Source organism: Oryzias melastigma, linkage group LG8 (assembly GCF_002922805.2).
Source record: "Oryzias melastigma strain HK-1 linkage group LG8, ASM292280v2, whole genome shotgun sequence".
Lineage (NCBI taxonomy): Eukaryota > Metazoa > Chordata > Actinopteri > Beloniformes > Adrianichthyidae > Oryzias > Oryzias melastigma.
Genome location: NC_050519.1, coordinates 6,811,048 through 6,818,976, shown reverse-complemented (window position 1 = coordinate 6,818,976; position 7,929 = coordinate 6,811,048). Strand labels below are relative to the sequence as shown.

The window sequence follows — 7,929 nt, the reverse complement described above, 5'->3', positions numbered from 1 at the left end:
TAGGGTGACAATTTTAACATTTGTCCAGGGAGAACAGATGGAAAATAGCTGCTAGGCTAATTCCAGCTCTTTGCATACAATGATTTTAAATGTGCACTGTCTCTGAAAAATAAATAAATTATTATTACTATAATAATAAAAAAGTTAGGAATATTATTCCAGATTAAATCAAATTAAACCTAAAATAATTGTCAACATTTTAATCTCCATAAAAATATATGTTTTCAAAATTATACAAGTTAAACATGAGATCACATCAGGACATTAATAATAATAAATTAAAATGATTTTGAGGGCCGGATATTACTACCTGGAGGGCCGGATCCGGCCCCCGGGCCTTGACTTAGACATGTGATCTAGATTATTTTAAATTATAACTGCAGAATTTTAGGTAAAAGTTGTGGCTAAAAACAATGAAACTAGCTATTTTTTTGCAAATGTATCAGAAGAAATTCACAATTTTATGGCTGTGATTATTCATAGTTTTTTTTTCCTGCTGGTAAATCTCCAAAACTATAATATTATTTCATAAATGTGTTTATTTGTAATAACCATTCGTATCTGTAATATTAAAGTCTCTTTTTACACGATTTATGCATCAATGCTTTGTCAGCCTGAGAATGTGTCACGGAAGCCCAATTTGCTTTATTAGCTGCCATCAGGTCATCTGCATTGTTGGCTCTGGCGTCTCTCATCTTCCTCCTGACAGCAGCGCATAGATTTTCAGGTGGGCTCAGATCAGGCGAGTTTGCTGGCCAATCCAATACGGTAACCCCGTGGTCATTGAAGCAGCTTCTGGTACCGCTGGAGGTGTTGACAATAAAATCCGCTTCTCCATTCAGATCGTCAACGTGAACAATCTAGAATCTCGTGTATTGATTGTTGACTTCAGAAAAGAGTGGACCAACAGCAGATGACTAGAAACTTCGTACTGGACTTTAAACTACTTCAGTGTTATGCCTTTTCCAGTTTTTCTCTAAAATTGGAGGTACAAATAAAATGTAAACGTTGCATCTATGGGAAAAAAAATAACTTTTCTCACAAACTTCCTGGTTCTTTTATTTTTGTGAGTTGTGTGGCCCTTCTGGGCTTCTGTAGAAACAGGAAAGGCAAGTTCAGCTAGAGCCTTTTGTCAAATAAAGTTGAGAGAAAAACAAATAAAGAACGGTGAGCAGAACCACCAAATGGCGGACTCCTTGTCCTGTGCTGGATATTTCATTTACACTTATTATGATCAGCGCTTTATATTTAAGTCTTATTATTAGAGATAAAAACTCCACTAGAAGTCTGCATGTCATGAACGGATCACAAAATGTCGACACAGCAGAAAAAAGCAGCAGTTTAAACAGGAGGCTAACATAAACAATTCAGCCAAGCTAGCTAGATTTTCGCAGATTCGGACTTCCGGGATCAATAACTCTTTTAAAAACGCTTTAAACTGACAGAAAGATTCTCTGTTTGTTTGTTCTAACACAAACAACAACCTCTAAAGGCATTTCAACAGAAAAAGACAAGAGTTTTTGCTTCATTTTAACACTGAGCTCTTCGTTCTGCAGACAGACGGCTACACAGCAGCTGCTAACTGCTACATGCTAGCGCTGTGATTTAGCTCCTTAAGACCCGAGCTGTTCTTTAATATGCCTGTTTTTTTTTGTTTTTTTTTTTTTACAGAGAAATGAAAGTTAAGAAAATTAACTACTATGGTAATAAAACTGAACATGTGATGTCTTAAGAACTTTAAAAAAGAAGCACATAATCTTAAAAAACAAATAAATTAAAACTAATAATGATATGAGCTAGTCATGAACACTCATAAAATTCATGCTAAAACAAAGTTATAATTTATTTTTAAGAATCACATTTGTATAAAAATGTTCAATAGCTCTAAAGATATTAAAGCTAAAGTCACTAAACTTTCTCACATGACTAATTATCACTTATATAACAAGAAAATAGTTTTTTTCCTAGTTTATATTTGCTGTATTTTTACTTGTTTATTAAAGCTACTTCACAGAATTGTTCTATTTTAGTTTTTAATGATAAAAAAGGTTAATGAAGTAAAAATAAGGGAATACACAAATCTGTTTATTTAATTTGTTCATGTTTTAAATGTGTTAAAAAAGTATCGGATCGGGAATCTGTATCGGCAAATCCACAAAATCCAATATCTCGGAATCGGATCTGGACCAAAAAAACCTGATCGGGACATCTCTAGTCCCAACCTAATATATTTTAATTTAATTTGTCTCCACAGAAACCCAAAAGGGCCCCACAACTCCCAAAATAAAAGAACCAGGAAGTGAGTTATCTAGTTTTCATCTATGTGAGGTAATTGTGCCTTACTTCACTCCTTGGTCTATCCATCTATGAATTCATTTAATGCCTTCCAGAGTCACGGATGCTGGAGCCTATCCCCCACTGTCATCCCTGGATGGCTTCCAGTCCAATACAGAGCCAAAAAGAGATGGACAACCGCACACTTTACACCTAGGAACAGATTTAAAAGGATCCGTTAATCTATGAGGCACTGTAGGAGAACGCCACACACAAAAGAAAAGATCCAACCGGATTTGAACCAGGCACTACCATCTATCCATGTCACTTCTTGAGATGCTACTTCAAATTCTTAAATTGATTTTGCTCCAGTTCCTTTAAGGGTGTAGTAGTTGCCAGCCCACTTTTTCCTCAAACATTGTCTTTCCATTTATTATTGTGTTACTATGGCACTCTGTGAACAACCAGCTCGTTTTTGCAGTGATTTTTGTGTCTTTCCCCTCTTGTGAAGGGTGTCGATGGCCGTCTTCTGGACATCTGTCAAAACAGAAGTCTCACTCATGACTGAGTAGCTGCTGACCCAGACTGAGACACAATACCGAGAGACTCCGGAAAGTTTTGGAAGTGTTTTTAGCTGATTAAAGAATGACGTTTTTTCTACTTTTTTTCAATTTAAGAGACCAAATTTGGGTTTTTTAGTACCTTTAACCATCAAAATTAGAGAAAAATGAGCATTGATTTAGTAGAAAATAGTATTTTTACTTTTTGAATTGACTCCAAAAAAATATAGAAGTATATTTTTTATATTTGCTTGTAAACACCCCCCAAAAATGAATGTTTGAAACTATGTATTCCTTGTTTATCCTTATTGTCAAAAAGTCACTGGATTTTAGAGGACGATTTTGGAGAGAATGAGGCTCAATGACTCTGTACTCTTACCGCTATCTGTACTCATTACGTTCAGCAAGTAACCCAGATTCTAATTTCTCCCAGACTTCTACTGCAAGCATGGGAGGTTATTGCACCACATTTCCTCAAGCTACAGACACAGCATTCAAATGATATCATAGCTTATGGGATCTAATAGATTATGTTGTTTATCGAATTGTTTAACAAAGCTATTAAATGAAAGTACTTTTAGTATAAAAGCCAAACCCTTCTCCTTTAACTGCTCCCTGATCGTACCAATGTCACACTGTCACCTGAGCCGCTATTACACCGGCATCCTTAATAGCCCTAAAGATTAAAGTCCAAAGGAACAAGACACCAACAGATTAAAAAAAGAAAGATAGAAAAGAAAATGATGAATTGCCTCAGATTGCTCGGCAATCGTGCATAAATTACAGGGATGTTCTTTAGGTCTAATAACCTGTTTGAAGCGATCCCTCACTCTTGGGGGACTGTCGTGTGAGGAGGAGTGGTCGGAGGGGAAAGGATGGGTGCTGGGTAAAGAAAGGACCGGGTCGCAGCTGTCTCCTCAATCACATCAGCGTCAAGGGTATCGCCCTGACACTGTCTTCAATCCGCGCCCTCAGCGCTCACACAAATCTCCTGATAGACAGACGCAGCAGTCGAACAGCACCCTCACCCCTTTCTTGAGGCTATCAAGGTTCCCCCTGCCTGTCTGCATGGCCCAAAGGTCTGCCGCTGGGAGAACCAGTAACATCAGATTTTTTTTTTTTTTTGGAATCTACACGCATGTGGATCTCAAGACAACACGTTCTAGTTGGGAGAACAGATTGTCTTATTTTTCCTTGAAGTTGTCATTTTCTTTCCTTCTCTGCAAAAGTATTTATCAAGATAATTTAATGCTTAGAAGGACTGTTGATATTTATTAAAAATTCAGTTTCACAAACCCAATAAATCTCCCTCTTTAGACTTCATGAATAAATCATCTCAAATTGTGTTTGATTTATATTCCATCCTGAGAGATCTACTATAACGTTCAACATAATGTCACATCGGGACAAATAAACCTCCATTTAATGTCAGTACTAGTGAGTAACGGCTGATATTCACACTAGTATCTACAATGATCCTCATCCCTGCAGGACCTGGCTGTATAACCGAGAGACGAAGGATGTCAGAGATGAAAACACACAAGAATGGTGAATAAGATCAGTATTGTCATCGTTTCTCACATTATTGTTATTTTAAAGTGATTAAGAGATCAGAAACATTATGATCACAATTTATTTCTGTCAAAAATTGTTTTATGACCTCTTCTGTGTCAGGATTCACCTAAAAAAAGATGGTCCTGCATATATAGTTTTATAAAACAAGCACATTTTGTGAAGGTGAATAATTGCTTATGTTTTGATTTAACAATTATAAAGATTCCTCACATTTAACGTCTTGAAAACCTATTGATGCAAATATGCATTAAACCAATTTGGCTCCAAATTTACCTTAATTTAGAATCTCCTTAAAGGCAAAAACATGAGTATAATGTCATTACTTTAAAGCCAGCACAGGAAAAAGCTAAACTATTGACAGGTATTCTGTTATTTCTGCATCAGAAAATCTTACAATAATTAAAACATTTAAAATAATACAAAAAAACACTATACGTTAAAAGAATTGGTTCATTTTTCTTTAATGTGCAATGGAGTAGGGCCACCCAAAAAAAGTAATATTACAAGTTTTTTTCTTGTAAATTCATGACTTTAAATCTCGTAAATTCACAACTTGAAATCTCGTAAATTTACAAATTTAAATTTAAAAAATTTACGACTTTTAACCAAAATAATTCACGACTTTAAATCTTATAAATTTGTGACTTTAATTCTTGTAAATTTACGACTTTAAATCTTGTAAATCTACGACTTTTCATCCTGTATATTTTCTATATTTTTTTTTGGTAAATTTACGACTTTAAATCTCGTAAATTTACAAATTTAAATTTAATACATTTACAACTTTTAACCTAAAAAATTCACGACTTTAAATCTTATAAATTCATGACTTTAAATCTTGTAAATCTACGACTTTTAATCTTGCATATTTTTGAGGTTGTTTTGTAAATTTACCACTTTAAATTTCGTAAATTTACAAATTTAAATCTCATAAATTTACAACTTTAAATTGAATAAATTTACGACTTTTAACCTAAAAAATTCACAACTTTAAATCTTGTAGATCTACGACGCTTAATATTGTATATTTTTGAGGGTTTTTTTGTAAATTTACGACTTCAAATCTTGTAAATCCACGACTTTTAATCTAGTATAGTTAGGAGTGTTTTTTTTTTTTCGTAAATTTGCAACGTTAAATCTCGTAAATTTACAACTTTAAATCTCTTAAATTTACGACTTTAAATCTCGTAAATTTACAACTTTAAATTTAGCAAATTTACAACTTTAAATCTTATAAATTCACAACTTTAAATCTCTTAAATTTACGACTTTATATCTTAAAAGATTTACCACTTTTGATCGAGTAAATGTACAACTTTAAAACGTAAATTTATAAGAAAAAAAAGTCATGAATTTAACTTATGACTTTTTAAGTCATAAATATACGACTTTATTCTTGTAAATTTACGAGATTTAAAGTCATAATTTAAAATATATATATATACATTTTGCAAACTGGCCCTAATATTCAATAATACTCTAATACACAACCTTAAAAACATAATAGTCTGGTACACCACAAAGTGTCTTATCGTTGTTCTGAAGCCTTTTTATTGCATTATAGAATTAGCTTGTAAATCTCACCTGTGTGGAAGCACGAAGGATCCTCTTTAGATGGTGTTTTCTTTCTTTAGAAGTTAAAACTTTGCTCAGAGATCAGTTTCCCTGCCACCATCCTGAGGGAGAACCATACTTACATTTTTCCTGAAACGCACACCTGATTCAGGTTATCATTAGCCTCTGCAGAGGCCCAGCTGTCATCAGAAACAAGTGGGTTTGAGCGTAGCAACAGAAAACAAGCAGCTTTTCTTCACCCTGAGGATTGAGGTTGCAAGAAAAATAGTATTTTATGGTGCCAGAGCCGTCTTAAATAGTGAGCTTTTCAGGATATCTGTTGACTTCTCACCAGTGATCCTCTCTTGTGGCCTTTTTCTCAGATGTTTCACCAAAGCTTCTTTATTAGACTCGTTTAGTTTCCCTTTTTTCTCTCTGAAAGATTAAAATATCACGATGCCTTTTCCTTTACGCTCCTGTAGATCCTTCTGGTTAATTAAAGCTTACATGGTGTAGTTAGTGTTATCACAGCAGGGAGCTGAAAGCAAGGAATATATGAGCCACTTAACTCATTAGAATCCATAATGGCAAATTAGGCAGAAAAAATAGTTATCCTAACAGATCAAATATGCACAGGCGTTCACAGAGTCTCTCCTCTGTGACACGTTGCAGATCTAATAATAATCTCATTCTGCATGAGCACACAGGGTAATGTTTACATTTGAATATGCTTTAATGTTTTCAAAGCTGAAATATTCACACTTTTCCACTTGTTAGAGAAGGATGCAGCAGCTCAGAGACCTTCTTTTTGCCTTTTTATGTCACTTTTGACCCTCGCTTTCAAAGAGCAAAATAAGAGCTGCTGTCCAACAAGAAATAAAAAAATAAAAAGCACAGTTTGTATGTTGTAGGTACCCCCGTTACCCCTTTTTTTTGCCTCTATTAATTTCCGCAATATTCTGATATAAAAATCCAAGATTTTTTCTTGCGCAGCTTCCCAATGAGGTTTGAGGAGTTAGGAGGCGATACATCAAAATCCCAAGGAGGTACCAAAGGGGATTTTTTTTGGGCTCAAAATTCAAGATGGTGGCCTCTTCCTGAGGGCAAAGGTCAACAAAACTTAAGTTTTAGTTATAGACTTAGCCTTGAGATGTGTGTGTGAAATTTTGGGAAAATTACTGAGTCAAATTTTTTTTTCTCATATTGTCTAAAAATTACCAAATTTTTGAGTTTGTCAAAAAAAAAAAAAAAAAGATGGCCGCCAAGGATTCCATGTTGATTTTTCAATCAATCAAACTTTATTTATAAAAAGTGCTTCTCACACTTTGTGAAACTCGAAGCGCTTAACATTTAAGACATAAACATGTACGGTTGAAATAGATTCCACTCACAATGAATACTTATAAAAATAATTTCTAAATGAAAATTGTAAAATAACTTTTTAAAACTTCCATTGGATATCGCCCACATGTGTGTTTTGGTTTATGTTTTTTTATCCCAAAACCTGATTTATGTCCCTATTCTGCTGTGATGTCATCTTTTTTTTTCTTTTTTATGCATGTGGTTGTTCACTATCTTAAAAAAAAATTTTCCCCAAGAACTAGATCTGTGCATATTTTGGTGAGTTTCTGAGTATGTGCTGGGGCTGAAACTTTAGTTTTAAAAGTGAAGTAAGAAAGAAGAACTTGAAAAACAATCGGGTGTTTGCAGTCGAGGACCGCTGCGGGACAGAATTAATCGCCATCAGTCAACCAGCCTGAAGAGAACGGCAAAGAAACAGAGACAGAGGGGAGTTTTCTTCTGGGACAGCAGGAGACCTGTGTGCATGTCAGGGAGATGGACGCAGAGCCGAAGTCAAACGGTTTCCTCCAACTCCACATGCATTCATGCAGGAAGAGGAAACCGAGAGCTAATATGGGAAAAACCAAATTACTTTTGTTGTGCAAACCAATGTAACCTGAGCTCT

The 7,929-nt window shown here is 34.7% G+C and overlaps 1 long non-coding RNA gene across 2 annotated transcripts in view; it reads right to left on the bottom strand.

Annotated features, from left to right (window-relative positions):
- LOC112146958 overlaps positions 1-7,115 on the bottom strand; it is a 23,974-nt gene extending 16,859 nt beyond the window's left edge. The window contains exons 1-3 of one of the 2 annotated variants that reach the window (XR_004948320.1): positions 6,316-7,112; positions 5,994-6,224; positions 2,158-2,487 (exon numbers count right to left, since the gene is read on the bottom strand). This is a non-coding gene — a long non-coding RNA (uncharacterized LOC112146958). Of the gene's footprint in view, positions 1-2,157; positions 2,488-5,993; positions 6,225-6,315 lie in introns of those variants that run through there. The other variant, XR_002919349.2, reaches the window with a different exon arrangement.
- Positions 7,116-7,929: the final 814 nt, after the last annotated feature.